The 23,131-nt window shown below is 37.8% G+C and overlaps 1 protein-coding gene across 2 annotated transcripts in view; it reads right to left on the reverse strand.

Moving 5' to 3' along the window:
• Positions 1-23,131, reverse strand: part of KBTBD3 (kelch repeat and BTB domain containing 3) — a 58,944-nt gene that overhangs the window by 35,220 nt on the left and 593 nt on the right. The gene's annotated exons all lie outside the window — the stretch shown is intronic.

Below are 23,131 nucleotides of genomic sequence, written 5' to 3' on the forward strand. Positions count from 1 at the left end.
AGTTTCAATTTCAGTGCTTGTGATTGGTCTGTTCATGTTTTCTATTTCTTCCTTGTTCAGTCTTGGAAGGTTGTACCTGTCAAAGAATTTGTCCATTTCTTCCAGGTTGCCCACTTTATTGGCATATAGTTGCTTGTAGTAGTCTCTCATGATCCTCTGTATTTCTGTGGTGTCAGTTGTTACTTCTCCTTTTTCATTTCTAATTCTGTTGATATGTCTTCTCCCTTTTTTCCTGATGAGTCTGGCTAAAGGTTTATCAATTTTGTTTATCTTCTCAAAGAACCAGCTTTTAGTTTTATGGATCTTTGCTATTGTTTCCTTCCTTTTTCATTTATTTCTTACCTGATCTTTACAATTCCTTTCCTCTGCTAACTTTGGGTTTTTCTTATTCTTCTTTCTCTAATTGCTGTAGGTTTAAGGTTAGGTTGTTTATTTGAGATTTTTCTGGTTTCTTGAGGTAGGATTGTATTGCTATAAACTTCCCTCTTAGAACTGCTTTTGCTGCACCATATAGGTTTTGGGTTGTTGTGTTTTCATTGTCATTTGTTCCTAGGTATTTTTTGATTTCCTCTTTGATTTCTTCAGTGATCTCTTGGTTGTTTAGTAGCATATTGTTTAGCCTCCATGTGTCTGTACTTTTTACATTATTTTCCTTTAATCGATATCTAGTCTCATAGCAATGTGGTCGGAAACGATGCTTGATACAATTTCAGTTTTCTCAATGCTTGATATGATTTCAATTTTCTCAAATTTACCAAGGTTTGATTTGTGACCCACGATGTGATCTATCCTAGAGAATGTTCTGTGTGCACTTGAGAAGAAAGTGTATTCTGTTGTTTTTGGATGGAATGTCTTATAAATATCATTTAAGTCCATCTGGTCTAATGTGTCTTTTAAAGCTTGTGTTTCCTTATTTATTTTCTGTTTGGATGATCTGTCCATTGGTGTAAGTGGGGTGGTTAAAGTCCCCTACTATTATTGTGTTACTGTCAATTTCCCCTTTTATGACCGTTAGCATTTGTCTTATGTATTGAGGTGCACCTATGTTAGGTACATAAATGTTTATAATTGTTACATCTTCTTCTTGGATTGATCCCTTGATCATTACATAATGTCCTTCCTTGTCTCTTGTAACAGTATTTTAAAGTCTGTTTGTCTGACATGGGTGTTTTTACTTCAGCTTTCTGTTGATTTCCATTTGCATGGAATATCTTTTTCCATCCCCTTACTTTCAGTCTGTATGTGTCCCTAGGTCTGAAGTGGGTCTCTTGTAGAAAGCATATATACAGGTCTTGTTTTTGTATTGATTCAGCCAGTCTGTGTCTTTTGGTTGCAGCATTTAATCCATTTACATTCAGGGTAATTATAAATATGTATGTTCCTATTAACATTTTAATTCTTTTGGGTTTGTTTTTGTAAGTCCTTTCCTTCTCTTTGTTTCCCGCCTAGAGAAGTTCCTTTATCAATTGTTGTAAAGCTGGTTTGATGGTGCTGAATTCTCTTAAGTTTTGCTTGTCTGTAAAGCTTTTGATTTCTCCATCGAATCTGAATGAGATCCTTGATGGGTAGAGTAATCTTGGTTGTAGGTTTTTCCCTTTCATCACTTTATATCTTGCCACTCCCTTCTGACCTGCAGTTTCCGCTGAAAGATCAGCTGTTAACCTTATGGGGATTCCATTGTATGTTATTTGATGGTTTTCCCTTGCTGCTTTTAATACTTTTTCTTTGTGTTTTTGTTAGTTTGATTAATATGTGTCTTGGCATGTTCCTCCTCGGGTTTATCTTGTATGGGACTCTCTGCACTTTCTGGACTTTACTATTTCCTTTCTCATGTTGGGAAAGTTTTCAACTATAATCTCTTCAAATATTTTCTCAGACCCTTTCGTTTTTTCATTTTCTTTTGGGACGCCTATAATTCGAATGCTGGTGCACTTAATGTTGTCCCAGACGTCTCTGAGACTGTCCTCCATTCTCTTCATTCTTTTTTCTTTATTCTGCTCTGTGGCAGTTATTTCCACCATTCTATCTTCCAGCTGTCTTATCCACTCTTCTGCCTCATTCTGCTATTGATTCCTTCTAGAGTATTTTTCATTTCAGTTACTGAGTTCTTCTAGGTCCTTGTTGAACATTTCTTGTATTTTCTCTATTCTATTTCCAAGTTTTCAGATATCTTCACTATCATTACTCTGATTTCTTTTTCAGGTAATCTGCCTATTTCCTCTTCATTTATTTGGTCTTGTGGGTTTTTACCTTGCTCTTTTGCCTATATTTCTGTCTTCTCATTTTGTTTAATTTACAGTATTTGAAGTCTCCTTTCCCTAGGCTGCAGGGTCATAATTCCTCTTGCTTCTGTTCTCTGCACCCATGGTAGGGTTGGTCCACTTTCTTGTGTAGGGTTTCTGATGGGAGGGACTGATGCCTGCATTCTGGTGGGTGGAGCTGAGTCTTTTCCCTCTGATGAGTAGGGCCATGTTGGTGTGTTTTGGGGTGTCTGTGAACTTAGTATGACTTTGGGTCATCTGTGTGCTGATGGGTGGGTTTGTGTTCCTGTCTTGTTTGTTGTTTGGTATGAGGCATCCAGGACTGGGAGCTGCTGGCAGTTGGGTGGAGCTGGGTCTTGGATTCAGATAGAGGCCTTTGTGAGAGCTCTCGGTGTTGAATCTTCCCTGGGGCTGGGAATTCTCTAGTGGTCCAGCATCCTGGAGTTGGTGCTCCCACTCCAGAGCCTCAGGTCCGACTTCTGGTCAAGGGATCAAGACCCCGCAAGTGGCTCATCCCAGCAATAAACTGGATTAAAAAAAAAAAAAAAACGAACAAAACCCCAGACAAATGGTAGAAAATAAAAGAAGCAGAAACAGAAACAAGGAAACACACACACACAGAAAAGAAACAAAAACAGAACCAAATGAATCAAATAGCAAGAGAACAACCAGACAAACAAAAGAACCCAAGAACGAAATCAAACAATTAAGAAGAAAGCTGACAAAAACCCAAATCCAAAAATCAAAACCAAAACAGAGTGCCAACTGAAGAATGAAGCAGAAAACAATACAAACTGACCAAAACAGTATTTAAAAAAAAGAGAAAGACGACAGAACAACAAAAAAGCAATGTAGAAACAGAAATATATTTAAAAAATAGAAAATATATTAAAGAAAAAAAAAAGACACAGAAAACCCCAAAGAAATGGTAAAAACAGAAACAAGGAAAAAAAAAACACGTAGACGCGGAGATCACGTTCCTCCCCACAGATACACCAGAAATACATCTACGCGTGGAACAACTCCTACAGAGCATCTACTGAACGCTGGCAGAAGACCTCAGACCTCCCAAAAGGCAAGAAACCCCCCACGTACCTGGGTAGGGCAAAAGAAAAAACTAAACAGAGACAAAAGGATAGGGACGGGTCCTGCACCAGCGGGAGAGAGCTGTGAAGGAGGAAAAGTGTCCACACACTAGGAAGCCCCTTCGCGGGTGGAGACTTCGGGAGGCGGAGTGGGGGAGCTTGGGAGCCGCGGAGGAGAGCACAGCAACAGGGGTGCGGAAGGCAAAGCGGATAGATTCCAGCGCAGAGGATCGGGCCGACCGGAACTCGCCAGCCGAGAGGCTTGTCTGCTCGCCCGCCGGGGCGGGCAGGACTGGGAGCTGAGGCTCCGGCTTTTGTCGGAGCGCCGGGAGAGGACTGAGGTTGGCGGCGTGAACACAGCCTGCAGGGCGTTAGTGCACCGCGGCTAGCCGGGAGAGAGTCCGGGGAGAAGTCTGGAACTGCCGAAGAGGCAAGAGACTTTTACGTCCCTCTTTGTTTCCTGGTGCACGAGGAGAGGGGATTAAGAGCGCCGCTTAAAGGAGCTCCAGAGACGGGCGCAAGCCGCGGCTAAAAGTGCGGAGCCCAGAGACAGACATGAGACACTAGGGCCGCTGCTGCCGCCACCGGGAGGCCTGTGTGCGAACACGGGTCGCTGGCCACACGCCCTTCCGGGGAGCCTGTGCGGCCCGCCACTGCCAGGGTCCCGGGATCCAGGGACAACTCCCCCGGGAGAACGCACAGGCGCGCCTCAGGCTGCAACGTCTCGCCGGCCTCTGCCGCCGCAGGCCCGCCCCACACTCCGTGCCCCTCCCTACCCCCGGGCCTGAGTGAGCCAGAGCCTCCGAATCAGCGGCTCCTTTAACCCCGTCCTGTCTGAGCAAAGAACAGACGCCCTCCGGCGACCTACACGCACAGGCGGGGCTAAATCCAAAGCTGAGCCCCTGGGAACTGTGAGAACAAAGAAGAGAAAGGGAAATCTCTCCCAGCAGCCTCAGAAGCAGCGGATTAAAGCTCCACAATCAACTTGATATACCCTGCATCTGTGGAATACCTGAATAGACAACGAATCATCCCAAATTAAGGAGCCCTGTGGATGAAAGGCTCTTGGTGCTGCAGCCAGGAGTCAGTGCTGTGCCTCTGAGGTGGGAGAGCCAACTTCAGGACACTGATCCACAAGAGACCTCCCAGCTGCACATAATATCAAACAGCAAAAATTTCCGAGAGATCTCCATCTCAACGCCAGCACACAGCTTCACTCAACGACCAGCAAGCTACAGTGCTGGACATCCTATGCCAAACAACTAGCAAGACAGGAACACAACCCCACCCATTAGCAGAGAGGCGGCCCAAAATCATAATAAGTCTACAGACACCCCAAAACACACCACCAGACGTGGACCTGCCCACCAGAAAGACAAGATCTAGCCTCATCCACCAGAACACAGGCACTAGTACCCTCCACCAGGAAGCCTACACAACCCACTGAACCAACCTTAGCCACTGGGGACAGACACAAAAAACAACAGGAACTACGAACCTTCAGCCTGCAAAAAAGGAGACCCCAAACACAGTAAGATAAGCAAAATGAAAAGACAGAAAAACACACCGCAGATGAAGGAGCAAGATAAAAACCCATCAGACCTAACAAATGAAGAGGAAATAGGCAGTCTACCTGAAAAAGAATTCAGAATAATGATAGTAAGGTTGATCCGAAATCTTGGAGATAGAATGGACAATAGAATGGACAAAATGCAAGAATCAGTTAACAAGGACCTAGAAGAACTAAAGATGAAACAAGCAACGATGAACAACACAATAAATGAAATTAAAAGTACTCTAGATGGGATCAATAGCAGAATAACTGAGGCAGAAGAACGGATAAGTGACCTGGAAGATAAAATAGTGGAAATAACTACTGCAGAGCAGAATAAAGAAAAAAGAATGAAAAGAACTGAGGACAGTCTCAGAGACCTCTGGGACAACATTAAACGTACCAACATTCGAATTATAGGGGTTCCAGAAGAAGAAGAGAAAAAGAAAGGGACTGAGAAAATATTTGAAGAGATTATAGTTGAAAACTTCCCTAATATGGGAAAGGAAATAGTTAATCAAGTCCAGGAAGCACAGAGAGTCCCATACAGGATAAATCCAAGGAGAAATACACCAAGACACATATTAATCAAACTGTCAAAAATTAAATACAAAGAAAACATATTAAAAGCAGCAAGGGAAAAACAACAAATAACACACAAGGGAATCCCCATAAGGTTAACAGCTGATCTTTCAGCAGAAACTCTGCAAGCCAGAAGGGAGTGGCAGGACATATTGAAAGTGTTGAAGGAGAAAAACCTGCAACCAAGATTACTCTACCCATCAAGGATCTCATTCAGATTTGATGGAGAAATTAAAACCTTTAGAGACAAGCAAAAGCTGAGAGAGTTCAGCACCACCAAACCAGCTCTACAACAACTGCTAAAGGAACTTCTCTAGGCAAGAAACACAAAAGAAGGAAAAGACCTACAATAACAAACCCAAAACAATTAAGAAAATGGGAATGGGAACATACATATCGATAATTACCTTAAATGTAAATGGACTAAATGCTCCCACCAAAAGACACAGATTGGCTGAATGGATACAAAAACAAGACCCATATATTTGCTGTCTACAAGAGACCCACTTCAGACCTAGAGACACATACAGACTGAAAGTAAGGGGATGGAAAAAGGTATTTCATGCAAATGGAAACCAAAAGAAAGCTGGAGTAGCAATTCTCATATCAGACAAAATAGATTTTAAAACAAAGACTATTAGAAGAGACAAAGAAGGACACTACATAATGATCAAGGGATCGATCCAAGAAGAAGATATAACAATTGTAAATATTTATGCACCCAACATAGGTGCACCTCAATACATAAGGCAAATACTGACAACCATAAAAGGGGAAATCGACAGTAACACATTCATAGTAGGGGACTTTAACACCCCACTTTCACCAATGGACAGATCATCCAAAATGAAAATAAATAAGGAAACACAAGCTTTAAAAAAAAAAAAAACACGTAAAAGAAACAAAAACAGAGCCAAATCAAACAAAAAGCAAGAGAACAATGAAACAAATAGAAGAAATCAAAAATGGAATCAAACAATTAGGACTGAAACTAACAAAACCACATAACCGAAAAACAAAACCAAAGCAGTGTGCCAAGTGAAGAATAAAGCAAGGAAACAGAACTGATAAATATGATTTAAAATAATAATAATAAAATAAAATTTTAAAAAAAGGGAAACAACCCAGGACAACAGAAAGACAAAGTATAAATGGAAATGTTAAAAATATATATTAAAGAAAAAGAGAAAGAGAAAATAAAGGAAAAGAACACAGAAGAGAAAAGTAAAAACAAAAATGTATAAAAAAATATATAAAGATATGTTATAGAACACAGAGATCCCAAAAGACTAAAACAAAAAAAAGGAAACCAAAAAAAAAAAGCTAAAACCAACAACAGAATGAATCAAGACATAATAAAGTTAATAGTAATAATTATGTTTCCCTGGGGTCTCCAGTGTAAGTGTCCTTGCACACACCGTGAGCCACAGCCCACCTCTGCCTCCCCAAGAGGCTCCCCCTGCTTCTGGGCTGGTCTCTGGACCTGCTGAAGGCCCTGTGGGGACCACTCAGACTCTGATCTGGCCCAATTCCTGCGTGTGCTTGCCCCCAGAATCCACAGCTGCCAGAGCTAGACCGTTTTCATTTGTGGGAACACTCATTGTCTACTTAGATATTCCATAGATGCAAGGTCTACATAGTTGATCCTAGGGATTTAATCTGTAGCTTATACAGCCAATAGAAAGATTTTCGATATTCTTCCTTAGTCACCCCATCCCTGGGGTTCAGCTTTGGTTTTATCCCCACCTCAGCATGTGGTCCACCCACAGGAGTCTGGTCCTGAGGCTGCCTTGGAACTCTTGGGTCTGCCCCTGTGAGGACCAGGTGTAGAGGTGGTATGACTGCTTGGATTGCAGGAGCCCCAGCGGGACCAAATGCACAGGGAAGCTGGCGGCCAAGGGTGCAAGAGATATGGCCCTACTGAGGGTCTTTTCTGGCACCTGGCGTAAGGCACATGGGGGCCAGCCCTGGCCAGGGTTTTTCTGGCACCTGGCAGCAGGCGTGCGATGGCCAGCCCTGAGAGGGCTTTTTATTATTGTCCTGCAGCCGGCGCCTGAGGGCCAGCTCTAAGGGGTTTTTTTTTATTGCTTGGCAGCCGGCAAGCAAGAGACAGCCTTAAACACGCTTCTTTTATTGTCCGTTGGCAGGCATCAGCATGTGGGGAGAGAGAGGTTACAATAGTGGCTCCTTCCCCTGCGTATGACTCAGCAATAGCGCCCTGCTTCCATGGCAGTTCAGTCTTCTTCCACAGGCATTCCCTGCTGCAGATTTCCCCTCTCTCATTCCCTCAGTCCATCTCCCCACAGACAACAGCAGTTCTCGCTCTGGGCCTGTTATCCAATCCCCACGCAGCAGCTCCCAGCCCCCTTGCACACCTGTGAACACATGTTCCAGTCCGGGGCATGTAGGGCTGAGGTTCGGACCACCTGTGTATTTCTCACTCTGTCCCGTCTGCCACAGACTGGCTGCTTCACCCTCTTCCAACAGCCTCAAATGCTTCCCTTCCGTCCCAATCAACTTCTCCGTTGGAGAGAGGGTTTCCCCAAATTCAGGACTCTCTCCTCTGCTTCAGCTCCCCCACCCCAGGGTTCAGGTCCCGTCTGCTTCCTCTCCTCCTCCTTCTCTCTACTTTTTTTCCATCCTACCCAGTTATGCAGGAATCTTTATAGTCATTTCTGGTGTCCAAGGTCTTCTGCTAGTTTTCAGCCAGTGTTCTGAGAATTGTTGCACCTATAGATGTATTCCTGATGCATCCTGTGGAAAGAGATGAACTCCAGGTCCACCTACTCCTCTGCCACCTTAAATCTCCACCTTGCTGGCTTTGATGCCCGCTTTGCTGCTGCTGCTGGCCCAAGCAGGGAAGCTAATTCCTAGCTCTACCTATTACTGAGCACAATCCCAGCCCCACTTACTTGGAAACCTGGCCAGAGCATCCAGGAAACAGAGCAGTTCAGCAGCACTTGCAGAGCGCCAAGCCAGTGACTCTGTTCATCTGCAGAGCCCAGCTAGTGAACCTGTCTGACCAAGGAACTTTGTGCACAGTTTTGCCTGATTCAGGTCCTTGGCCAGCAAGCCATACCAGCTGTGAATTCTGTTACACAGCCCCCAAGTTGGGAAGCAAACTGAAAGCCTGGCCTAGGGCTGAATACAGCTTCCATGCCTGCCCAACCAGAAAAACTAATCAGAACTCTCAGGACACTGCGCAGCCCAACCTACTGCCTTGCTTACAACAGCAATGGAGCAGAGAGCTGAGCCAACATGGCACCATCAAAGGAAAGTAATAAAGCTCCAATAACTGACCCTAAAGTAATGGAGATCTCTGAATTGTGTGCAAAGATTTCAGAATAATCCCTTCAAAGAAGTTTAGTGAGCTTTACAGACAATTAAACAAAATGAGAAAAATAGTGCATGAGCAAAATAAGAAGTTCAACCAAAACATAAATGCTATTAAAGAAAACCCAGAAATCCTAGAGTTGAAGAACACAATGACTGATCTGAAGAATTCAATGGAGAGCCTTAATATCAGACTTGGTCAAGAAGAAGAAGGAATCAATGAACTAGAAAATAAGGCATTTAAAATTATCTAGTCGGAGGAGAAAAAAATGCAAAAGAGTGAAAAAAGCTTATGAGAGCCACAGGACACCATCAAAAGAATAATATTTGCATTATGAGAATCCTAGAAGAAAAGAGAAAAGGACAGAAAATATTTTTAAAGCAAGAATGGCTGAAAACTGTACAAACCTGGGGAGAGAAATGGACATCCACAGTTACGAGACCGAAAGGAGACCAAACAGATTGTACCCCAAAAGAGCTACAGAGACACATTGTAATTACATTGTCAAAAGTCAGACAAGAAAGAATTTAAACAGGAGCAGAAGAGCAACACATCATATACAAAGGACCACCCCCATAGACTACAGGCAGATTTCTCAACAGAAACTTTGTAGCCCTGGAGAGAATGGGGTGATGTATTCAAAATATTGAAAGAAAAAAAGCCTGTCAATTAAGAATACTGTAACTGGCAAAGCAGTCTTTCAGAAATGAATGAGATAAAGACTTTCCCCAACAAAAACTGAGGGAGTTCATCACCACTAGATCTGCCTTAAATGAAATACTAAACGGAGTTCTTCAAGCATAAATGAAAGGATGCTAATTCACATCATAAAAAAACACGAATGTAAGTGTAAAGCTAACTAGCAATGGTAAATATACAGTGACATTCTCTAATACTGTAATGGTGGTACATAATTCACTTATAACTCTAAAAGTTAAAAAATAGGGCTTCCCTGGCGTCTCAGTGGTTGAGAGTCCACCTGCCAATGCAGGGGACACGGGTTTGTGCCCTGGTCCAGGAAGATCCCATATGCCGCGGATCAGCTAGGCCCGTGAGCCATGGCCACTAAGCCTGTGCGTCCAGAGCCTATGCTCCGCAATGGGAGAGATCGCAACAGTGAGAGGCCCGCGTACCACAAAAAAAAAAAAAAAAAGTTAAAACATAAAGAAGTAATAACTACAATAATGTATCTGATGCACAATATAAAATATATTAACTAAAACATCAATAACTTAAAATGGAAAAGGGGGAGAAGTAAAAATGTAAAGTTTATGTATGCTATCAAAATGATGTTATCAGATTAAAATAGGATGTTAAAAACATGAGAAATTTTATGTAAGCCTCATGGCACCCAGAAAGAAAAAAAACTATAGCAGTTATACAAACAATTATGATAAAGGAGTCAAAGAATACCACTACAAAAAGTCATCAAGTCACAAAGAAGACAGAAAGGTAAAAAACGAAGTCAGAACACATTTTGTTAATACTGTTAATGTGATGTGTGTTAATACTGTTAATAAAGGCCATATATGACAAGCCCACAGCTAACAGTATTAACAGAAAGGTAAAAAACGAAGTCAGAACACATTTTGTTAATCAAAATGCCAATAAAAGTCTTTACTATTAGTAATTACTTTAAATGTGAATGGATTAAATTTATCAATCAAAAGACACAGAATGAATGAATGGATTTAAAAAACAAAAATCCAACCGTAAGCTGACTACAAAAGATTCACTTTAGTTTTAAAGACACACATAAACTGAGAGTGAAGCAACGGGTAAAGCTATTTTAAGCAAGTGGTAATCAAAAGAAAGCAGGAGTAGCTATATTTGTATCAGACAAAAGAGATGTTCAGCTAAAAATGGTCAAAAGAGACAAAGGGCATTATATAATGAAATTGGGGTCAATCCATCAAGAAGATATAACAGTTGTAAATATTTATGCAACCAACATCAGAGTATCTAAATATATATTTAAAAAAATACTAACAGAACTAACAGGAGAAATAAATAGGAATACAGTAATAGTTGGGGACTTTAACACCCACACTCAACAATGGACACATCACCCAGAAAATCAATAAGGAAACAGCATATTTGAACAACATTATAGACCAAATGAACCTAATAGACATATACAAACACTCCATCCAGCAACAGCAGAATACTCATTCTTACCAAGTTCACACAGAACATCTTCTAGGCTAGAATATATTTTAGACCACAAAATAAGTCTCAGCAAATTTAAGAAGACTGAAATCACACCAACTATGTTTCCTGGCTACAATCATATGAAACTATAAATCAGTATCAGGAGAAAACCTTGATAATATATGGAATATTAAACAACACAAATATATGGAAAAATATATGGAATTTATATATATGGATATATTATATATATTATATATATATAATATATATGGGAAAATATATGGAAATTAAACAACACACTTCTGAACAACCAATGTATCAGAGAAAAAATTAAAAAGAAAATTTAAAAAGTATCTTGAGACAAGTGAAAATGGAAATACAACATACCAAACCTTATGGAGTGGAGCAAAAACAGTTCTAAGAGGGAAGTTTACAGCAATATATACATATATCAAGAAAAAAGAAAGACTTCAAATAAACAACCTAATTTTATATTTCAAGGAACTAGAAAAATAAAATAAGCCCAAAGTTAGCAGAAGTAAGGAAATAATAAAGATAACAGAAATGAATAAATAGAAAACAGGATGACAAAACTAAGAGTTGGTTCTTTGAAAAAAAATACAAAATTGCCAAGACTTTACCTTGACTAATCCAGGGGGAGGGGAGAGACAGAGGGAGAGACAGAGACAGAAAGAGACAAAGAGATTGAGAACCTAAATAAATAAAAGTATAAGTAAAAGAGGAGACATTACAACTGATACCACAGAAATACAAAGGATCATAAGAAATTACCATTAATAATTATATGCCAACTAACTGGACAACCCAGAAGAAATGGATAAATTCCTGGAAACATTCACCTACCAAGTCTGAATCATGAAAAAACAGAAAATCTGAATAGTCCAATTTCTCTAAGAATAAATCAGTAATCAAAAGAAAATCCCCAATGAAGAAAAGTCCAGAACCAGATGGATTCACTGGTGAAAGTTACCAAATACTTGAAGAAGAATTAAAGCCAATTCTTCTCAAACTCTTCCAAAAAAAGTGAACAGGAGGGAATACTCCTGAACACATTTTACGAGACCAAGATGACTGTGGTAACAAAGCCAAATAAGACCACTACAAAAAAACCCCAAAAAACTATAGACCAACATCCCTGATGAATACAGATGCAAAAATTCTCAACAAAATACTAGCAAACCAAATTCAACAGCACAATAAAAAGATCATATCCCATGATTCATCCCTGGGATGCAAGAACGGTTCAACATATGCAAATCTATAAATGTGATTCATCACATTAACAGTCAGATAAAAATCATATGATCATCTCAGCAGATACAGAAAACGCATTTGAAAAATTAACACCCATTCACGATAAATATTCTCAATGAACTGGGCATAGAAGAAAAGTACCTCAACATAATAAAGGCCATATATGACAAGCCCACAGCTAACAGTATACTCAGTGGTGAAAGGCTGAAAAGCTTTTCCTCTAATGTCACTACCAGGATAAGGATACCCACTCTCACATAGTACTGGAAGTTCTAGCCAGAGTAATCAGGCAAGAAAAACAAATAAAAGGCATCAGATTCAGAAAGGAAGAAGTAAAATTGTCTTTGTTTGCAGATGACATGATTTTATATATAGAAAATTCTAAAGACTCCACCAAGAAATGTTAGCACTAATTAATTCAGTAAAGTTACAGGACACAACATCAACATACAAAAATCAGATTTCTACATGCTAACAACAAATTAACTAAGAAGTAAATAAAGAAAACAACCCATTTACAATAGCATCAATAACAATAAAATACTTTGGAGTCAATTTAACCAAGTAGGTGAAAAACTTACACACTAAAAACTACGAGACACTAATGAAAGAAATTGAAGACACAAATAAATGGAAAGACATCCCACGTTTGTGGATTGGAAGAATTAATATTATTAAAATGTCTGTTCTACACAAAGCCATCTATAGATTCAATACAATCCCTATCAAGATTCCCAAGGCATTTCTCACAAAAATAGAAAAAAAAAAATCCTACAATTCATATGGAACTACCATAGATGCCAAATAGTCAAAACAATCCTGTGAAAGAACAAAGCTTCCTGATTTTAAACTCTATTACAAAGCTATAGTAATCAAAACAGTTTTGTACTGGTACAAAAACAGACACATAGACTAGTGGGAAAGAAACAAGAGCCCAAAAGTAGATTCACACACATATATGTTCAACTAATGTTTGACAAGGAAGCCACAAACTCAATGGTAAAAAGACAGTTTCTTCAATAAATGGTGTTTGCAAAAATGTATATTCACGTGCAAAAGAATGAAACTAGATCCCTATTTCACAATATCCACAAAAATTAACTCAAAATTGATTAAAGACTTAAATGTAAAACCTGATACCATAAAACTCCCAAAAGAAAAATAGAGAATAAGCTCCTTGACATTGGTAATAGCAATGATTGTTTTGGATATGACACCTAAAACATAAGCAACAAAAACAAAAATAAGTGGGATTACAGCAAACTAATAAGCTTCTGTACAGTAAATGAAACAATCAACAAAATGAAAAGGCAACCTATAGAATGGGAGAAAATACTCTGAAACCACTCATCTGATAAAGTACCAATTTCCAAAATGTATAACAAACTCATACAACTCAATAGCAAAAAAACTCCAAATAACACAATTAAAAGTGGGCAAAGGACTCAAACAGACATATTTTCAAAAGAAATATTCAAATGGCCAACTGGTACATGAAAAAGTACTCAACACCACTAATCAACAGGGAAATGCTAATCAAAACCCCAATATATCACCTCACAATTGTCAGCATGGCTACTATCAAAAAGACAAGCAATAACAAGTGCTGTTGGGGATGTGGAGAAAAGAAACCTTTGTATACATTTGTTGTGAATGTAAACTGGTATAGACAATACAGAAAATAGTACGCAGGTTCCTCAAAAACTTAAAGGTAGAAGTACCATATGATCCAGCAATTCAACTTCTGGGTATACATCCAACAGAAATCAAATCACTGTCCTGAACAGATATCTGTACCCCCATTTCACTGCAGCATTACTTACAATAGCCAAGACATGGAAACAACTTAAACGTCCATGGGTAAATGAATGGATAAAGAAAATATGATACACACAACACACACACACAGAGGAAAATTATTTAGCCATAAAAAATAAGGAATCTTGCCAGTTGTGACAACATGTATTGACCTTGAGGGCGTTATGTTAAGTCAGACAGAAAGACAAATACTGTAAGATGTTAACTTATATGTGGGATCTAAAAACCCAAAGTCATAGAAACATAGAACAAATTGGTGTTAGCCAGAGGTGGGGGTGTGTGTGTGGAGGGAGAACTGGGTAAATGGGGTCAAAATGTACAAATTTCCAGTTATAAGATAAATAAGTTCTGTAAATGTAACATTCAGCATGATGACTATAGTTAACAATATTGTATTGAATATTTGAAAGCTGCTAAGAGAGTAGACCTTACAAGTTCAAATCAGAAAAAACTGTAACTGTAGGTGATGGATGTTAACTAAACTTATTGTGGTAATCATTCAGCAATACATACATATATCAAGTCATGTACACCAAAAATACAATGTTATATATCAATTATATCTCAAAAAAACTGGAGGGTGGGGAGCTAAACATATAACATACTACCCAATAATCATAGACCTGGGTATTTATCCTAGAGAAACAAAAACTTATGTGGGCTTAAAAACCTGTACATAACTTTTCATAGCAGCTTTATTTATATAGTCAAAAACTGGAAACAGCCAAAATGTTGCTCAATAAATGAATGAGTATACAGACTGTGGAACATTCTTACCATGAAGTATAACTCACCATTAAAAAGGAACAAACTACTATATACACAACAGCTTGGATGGATTACAAGGACATTATCATGAGTGAAAAAACTCAATCTCAAAAGGTCACATATTGTTTGATTCCATTTCTATAATATTCTTGAAATGACAAAATTATAGGCATGAAAAAGCAAGTAGTGGTTTCCAGGGATTAAGGACTTTGTTGTGGGGGGTTGGGGGAGGTGGATATGCACAAAGGAGACTTGACTATGGCAACAGTTACAGTACTCTACACAGGTGATAAAATGACATGGAACTATACACACACTGTATCAATGTTAAATTCCTGGTTTTGAATTTGGACAATAATTATGTAAGATATAACCACTGGGGACATTGGGTGAAGGATACATGTGATCTCTCTGTACTATTTTTGTAACTTCCTGTATATCTGTAATTATTTCAAAATAAAAATTAAAAGAAAAAGACAATGATATATAAATTCAAATCAGAAACTACTTTGACATTACAGTTTTGTTCTTGTTCAAAACACTTAGAACATTCAAAGAAAATTTCCTTTTATTTTTGGTGGTTCCTCAGTTTTTAAAAATAAGTTGAATGTAAAACAAAACAGCTAAAAGGTATCCAAACCTGAGACTTTCAAAAGGATAAAAACTATATTTCTTCATAGTGGCATAGGTCTTGAGAACATCAACTTAAAAAACTCAACCACAAATTTTTTATATTAAGTTCATTGTCATTAAAAATATGAATGTAATTTGGATCTGTGTTGAATTAAGTCAATTATTCAGTCTCACTGTTCATGAATAAGAATTAAACACAATGATATAAGTATAAAGAAATTCTTACTTCTACAAAGATAGTCACAAAAAGCAAACTTTACTAGAAATTTTCAAGTATTCTCAAATATATTAGGATCATACACAGCTATTCACTTTTATAAATGTTGTTAAAAGATAAAGCCTGCCATGTATACTCTACACAGAATGACAAATCCAAGAAGCTGAAGCTTTCATTTCTTAAATTAGGTTTGAGTAAGTCTGTACTTATATATTTTGCAAATGGCAAAGAACCTGGGATTGAGAGCTGAAGGAACAGGGTCTTACATGATCCATCACTTAGTAGTGACCCCTATTGAGGCTCTTTAAGGCTTTGGCTTCCTCATCTGCAAAGTGGACACGCCAATTACATTGTACTGTTGTGATGCTTAAATGATACTGATGTTAAACTAACGTTGTCAAATGGTATATAAAATATTAATGTTTAAAATCAGTAATAACATATACTTTGACAATAACATTATTAATTGTTAAACAATTCTTAAATCTTGGTAAAATATCTGTAAGGCAATTTTTTTCCTCCAAAATATTCTGTAAATTCAACATTATATTTCACTAATTTTAAGACATTCTTTCACACTTAACATATCTGAAATTGACAGATAGGTATCTTATAATCACTTTAGTTAAATAACACTCATATTTGTCATTACATATGTATGTGCATCAAAATATGAAGGATGTGTATCAGTGTCTTTGAAGAAAACCCTAAAGATAAAAATGGACACTCATTTAAGAAATGATACATCATTAATGCTCCTGATAACAGAGAACAACATTATGTAGAAAAACATGGACACTGAGATGCTGAGGCGAAGGTGAATTAGAAGAGTTAGATTCTGAATGTGAGCATCTCAGCTAATTGATTTTGCTTACTTTTTTTTAATGTGTGTACAAGGTTGATATGATTTTTTTTAAAAGGGCTTTCCATAAGTACGAAAAATTCCAAGTCATGGAAAGCTGTGTCATAGTTTAAATGGCACTTTTCTTCTTTCTTAGTAGCACAAAAAACAGTCTTGTATTTTATAAGAATGCATCTCAGCTTCAACGAAATACCTTCCTGCCGAAAACATTGAATCAATTTTCAAAACTATTCTCTTGTTTTTACTTTTAATGTGTTCCATTAAAATTTGATTTAAAAAATTATTCAATAAAAGTACAAGAATCAAGTCTAAGAACCAAGCCTTTGATATTAAGTAACGACAGAAGAGCATATGCAGGGCTTCCCTAGTGGCGCAGTGGTTGAGAGTCTACCTGCCAATGCAGGGGACACGGGTTTGTGCCCCGGTCCGGGAAGATCCCACATGCCGCGGAGCGGCTGGGCCCGTGAGCCATGGCCACTGAGCCTGCGCGTCCAGAGCCTGTGCTCTGCAACGGGAGAGGCCACAACAGTGAGAGGCCCGCGTACCGCAAAAACAAAAAAAAAAGAAGAAAAAGAGCATATGCAACTTGATAGAAGTGGAATATTAAACTAAAGTTGTGCTGTGACTGATGTGGGCTTTGATTTCATTGGGCCTTCCACTGATATTAGTTTGGTCACTGATGTTTCAACATAGAGCATTTTGCTGGCCTATTCTATTCAATATTTATTACAGAGTGCTAACTATATACCAGGTACTGTATTAGGCACTAGAGAGAGCATGGAGAATAAAGGCAGACATGATCCCTCCTTTCCTGATGTTTAGTATCTAGAAAAGAAGACTGTCAAATTATAAACTGCAATAAATACTGTGAAGAAACAACTGGGAAATAGATATAAAAATGAACAGCGGGTGGTATTCAACTTCAGATAATGACAATGTTAACAGTGAACACTTACGTAGTGCTTACTCTGTGCCAGGCTCTGTACCACATGCTTTACACACTCTTTAATTTTCAAAACAACTACTATAAAATAGATAATACTATTGTCCCTATTTTATATACAGGGAAAATGAGGCTTAAGATATCTGAAATTGATAAATAGATACCTTACAATCACTTTTGACAGGCAGCAATCATGACATATTTGTCATTACATGTGTATGTGAATTAAAATGTGAAGAATGGGTTTTCAGTATCTTGGAACAAAACCCTAAAGATAATAATAGATAGCAAGTAAGCAAGGAGATGGGATGTAAACCCAGGCACTCTGGCTCCAGAGCCCATGCTCTCATCCACTACAATATTAGGAAGAGCCTTTCTGAGAAGGTGTCATTTAAGCTGACACCCGAATAATGACAAGGTAAGGGGTTGGTGAGAGAAATCATGTATAAAGCCCTAGAATGGGAAAGGGTCCTTCAGTTTTAGGATATGAACTAAGGCCAGCATTGCTGGAGTATAGTTAATGAGAGCAAGAATGTTGGGGAGATAGGGTTACAGAAGGCTGGTGCTACCTCATGCAGGATCCTATAGGCCACAAGGAACTGGAATTTTGTTCTAAGTGCAACTGGAATTATGGAAGACTGAACTAGACAGCGACATGATTAGATTTATTTTTTTCTGGCTGATGTGTGAATGATGAATTGAGAGAAGGTAAGATAAATAGAGTCCAAGTCATTCATTTATTCAACAAATAATAGAAAATTTATGAAGTAACTATTATTGTAGTAAGCACTATTCCAGATATTGGGCATACAGTCAAAAACAATAGAGACAAGGTCCTCCACTCTGGAGTACACTTTAGAGTGGTGAACACACAAACTCCTATATCCACAATTTCTATCACTCTATTGAACATTTTCGATCAATGTACAAATTTTAGTATCTCCCATCTTTAAACAAATATCAAACAAAAATCTATCCTTTGATCTTTTACCCTCCTCTAGCTACCATCCTATTTCTTTACTCCCAGAAAAACTTCTTTAAAGAACTGTCTGCAGTAACTTTGCCACCAGTTATCATCGCAACCCACTACAATCAAGTTCCTCTTTTTCACTCTATTCAAGTTGCTCATATCACTGGAACAAAATTTTTTTAAATTTGCATGGAATACAAAAGACCCCAAATAGCCAAAACAATCTTGAGAAAGAAGAACAGGGCTGGAGGAATCACGCTCCCTGACTTCAGACTCTATTACAAAGCTACAGTAATCAAAACAGTATTGTACTGGCACAAAAACAGACACATAGATAAATGAGACAGGTTAGAAAGCCCAGAAATAAACCCATACACTTACAGTCAATCAATCTACGATGAAGGAGGCAAGAATACACAGTGGAGAAAAGACAGTCTCTTCAATAAGTGGTGCTAAGAAAACTGTACAGCTACATGTAAAAGAATAAAATTAGAACATTCTCTAACACGATATGCAAAAATAAACTCAAAATGGATTAAAGACCTAAATGTAAAACCAGATACCTAAATGTAAAACTCCTAGAGGAAAACATAGGCAGAACACTCTTTGACATAATTCACAGAAATATTTTTTTGGATCTCTCCCATAGAGTAATGGAAACAGAAGCAAAAATAAACAAATGGGATCTAATTAAACTTAAAAGCTTTTGCACAGCAAAAGAAACCATTAAAAAAAACCAAAAAGACAACCTACAGAATGGGAGAAAATATTTGTAAATGATGCAAACAAACAAGGGCTTAATTTCCAAAATATACAAACAGCTTATACAACACAATATCAAAAAAAAAAACAAACATAAGATGGGCAGAAAACCTAAATAGACATTTCCCCAAGGAAGACATATAGATAGCCAATAGGCACATGAAAAGATGTTCAACATTGCTAGTTATTAGAGAAATGCAAATCAAAACACCTGTCAGAATGGCCATCATCAAAAAATCTACAAATAATAAATGCTAGAGAGGGTGTGGAGAAAAGGGAATCCTTCTATACTGTTGGTGGCAACCTAAACTGGTGCAGCCACTATGGAGAACGGTGTGAAGGTTCCTTAAAACACTAAAAATAGAATCACCATATGATCCCACTCCTGGGCATATATCCAGGAAAGACAAAAACTCTAATTAGAAGAGATACAGGGGTTTCCCTGGTGGCTCAGTGGTTGAGAGTCCACCTGCCGATGCAGGGTACACGGGTTCATGCCCTGGTCTGGGAGGATCCCACATGCTGCAGAGCGGCTAGGCCCGCAAGCCATGGCTGCTGAGCCTGCGCATCCGGAGCCTGTGCTCTGCAATGGAAGAGGCCACAGCAGTGAGAGGCCTGTGTACCACAAAAAAAAAAAAAAAAAAAGAAGAGATACATGCACCCTTATGTTCACAGCAGCACTATTTACAATAGCCAAGACATGGAAGCAACCTAACTGTCCATTGGCAGATGAATGGATAAAGAAGATGTAGTGTGTGTGTGTGTGTGTGTGTGTGTGTGTATGTATATATAATGGAATATTACTCAGCCATAAAAAAGAATGAAATAATGCCATTTGCAGCAACATGGATGGACCTAGAGATTATCATCTAAGTGAAGTAAGTCAGACACAGAAAGATAAATATCATATGATATCACTTATATGTGGAATCTAAAAAATGATATAAATGAACTTATTTAAAAAACAGAAATAGGCTCACAGACATGGAAAACAAACTGATGGTTACCAAAAGGGAAAGGGGGGAGAGATAAATTGATAATTTGGGATTAAAATATACATACTGCTATATATACAATAAACAACAAGGACTTACCATATAGCACAGGGAGTTGTATTCAATGTCTTGTTTGGAAAAGAATATATATATATTATATATATATATTATATATTATATAAAATTTATATATATTTATTTGTATATTTATATAAATATATTATTTATTATATATATTTATTATATTCATATATATTATACATACAATTTATATATAATTTATGTACATTTATATAATTTATATATTATATATACACATATATTTATATATATTTATATAACATATATAGTATATATTTTTATATTATATATATATTATATATATATTATATATATATTATATTATATATATAATATATATATAACTGAATCACTTTGCTGTACACCTGAAACTTTATAAATCAACTATACTTCAATAAAATAAATGAATAAAATAATCAAAGAAAAATGAAAATAAAATAAATAAAATTGCTCATATCTATGTCACCACACTACCATCTTGTAGTCAAATGCTAACTTCACTCCCCTCATCTTATTAACCTCTCAGAAGTATTCACACTGTTAACTAGTTCCCCATTCTTTTCTGTGCCACAACACTTTTCAAGTTTCTTATCTCCTTCTCAGTCTAATTAAGGAGGCCTATAGCACTGTGATTAAGAGCATGGACTTCTAGACTTAGCTCTGAAGACAGGTTGTTTCAGGAGTGCTTATGGCATGGAGGACAGACATAGCAAGAGAATGTTTCCCTTTCTTGAGCAAGATAGAAAACTAATCAGTATTTCAGGTGAGAAATATGGTGGTTTAGACTAGAGACTGGAGATGGAGGGAAATAGATTTTAGCTCTATTTTAGTAGTAGAACCAATAAAACTTTGCGATAGAACAGATACAGGAATTAAAGGAAAAGGGGAAATCAAGGTTTTGCAATAGAATAAAAAGCTAATGAACATTACCTAAAAAAATCACCAAATCTTAGAGATGATCTAATTTAATGCTTTTCCATTGAAACTGATACCTGGGAGAGGTTATGTGATTTACCCAAAGTCACATAGATAATTGGTGATAGAACTGAAACTGGAACACAAGTCTCTCAGAATCCTAAGAAGCCACAGATCAGGATCTGGTAAGATGACTACTACAAGCTTGCTGAGCTATCACTTTAGTCCTTTTTCCCCCTAACCAATGCAATAAAAAATACTATAATACATTTTTGGGTTTACTGAATATAGTTAGGCAAGCTATTAACTGCACACTTTATACTGCCTTAAGAAAAAAGGGAAGGAAGCAGACAGAATATAAATATCAGTATTAGCTCATGAAGAGTAAAATCTATTCTAAAAGTTCATCAAAAACATTTGCTGAAGTATACTATTTGTAAAAGGCAAGGTACACATGAACTTCCCCTCGGGCAGTTACATTCTAATTTGCAAGATAACACACATATAAATAATTCAGGCCAATAAGGCAGTACTAGATTAATTGCCAAATTAATTATATAGACAATATATATATTTTTTTAAGTACTCTGTAGTAGTCCTTTAGGAAAAGTAAGGCTTGAGCTAAGCCCTGATGGACAAGTAAGAATTTAAAAAGTAGATAGGGAATGGGATTAAACAAACCTATAAAGAGTGTCCACTAGGGTACTAGGCTCAGGGCTGGGGGATAGGGAGTGGGAAGAGTGAGCTTTTTATACGTGTCTGTGGAGACATTCTCTTTCGTATGACATTTGAGCTGAGTCCTGAATGACAAAGAGGAACAAGGAATGTGCTGATGGGAGGAGAAGAGAACATTCTGAGAAAACAAGTACAAAAAACCACTACATTACCTACCTTTATTAGGCTCTATAGATTGAATACACAAAGCTTAGCTGAAAGGTAAAAGAGTGGACCATACGTTCCTAAACCTGAGTTTAAATAATTCCACAAATTATCTTTCTCATCTGTTTCTCCAACGGTAAAAATTACTGCATAGACGAGCATGGGATATAATGGACATAGAAGTGTTTTTAGAAATAGAAAAGTAAATATACCAAAATTGTAATAGTTCAAAAAGACAAGAATGGAAAAGTGTTAATATGGTGCTTAGATACATAAAGTTAAAAGTGGACAAATGACTTAAAATCATTGCTGGTATGGGTAACAGTACTTTATACTTTACATATCTTTACATTTTATCTTACTGTAGCTTTTTGTACATGTCTTATCTTCTTTGCCAGATTGTAAGCAGATATAGCACCTGACACATAGTATTAGCTAAACTGATGTATGAAGCCAGTACTTCATTTTACAGCCCTTTGAGGATTTGTGTTTGTGTATGTTCAAGATCTCATTTACTTGCAAATGATTGGAGGGGAATGATGATATCACGAAAAGTTAACAGAAACAAATATAGATGAAAACAGAATAAAACCTATCTTAAAGAGGATGGAAATAAGCCGCAAGTAACTGTTAATTACTACTGCTGGCTTTTAGTTGACATTCCCTGGCAGCCAAAGGAAGAAGGGAGTCGGCTGAATCCCAGTGTCGCATTTAATCTACCACAAAGTTAGGCATTTAAATTCATCTACACAGATCAACTTTTCCCTGGACCAAAACCGCAAGGATCTTTGATCACAAGCAAATAACTGATCAAAGGCACAGAGTTAATTATGAAGGGCTCCTGAAATTATGCAACTTGGTTCTGTTGCTTTCAGAGCAAAGACCTCTGATAACAATGGGACCACCCACCGGTGCCTCAACAACAGAATCCTCAGTTTTCTCCCTAGGGCTCTGGCCCAGGCTTGGCAGCCACAAAAACCGCACCTGGGTCACTTTATGGCCTCAACACAGTTAGCTGCTTGGTAGCAGCCTTGGATTCAGGCAG

The sequence above is a fragment of the Globicephala melas genome, chromosome 8 (genome assembly GCF_963455315.2).
Source record: "Globicephala melas chromosome 8, mGloMel1.2, whole genome shotgun sequence".
Lineage (NCBI taxonomy): Eukaryota > Metazoa > Chordata > Mammalia > Artiodactyla > Delphinidae > Globicephala > Globicephala melas.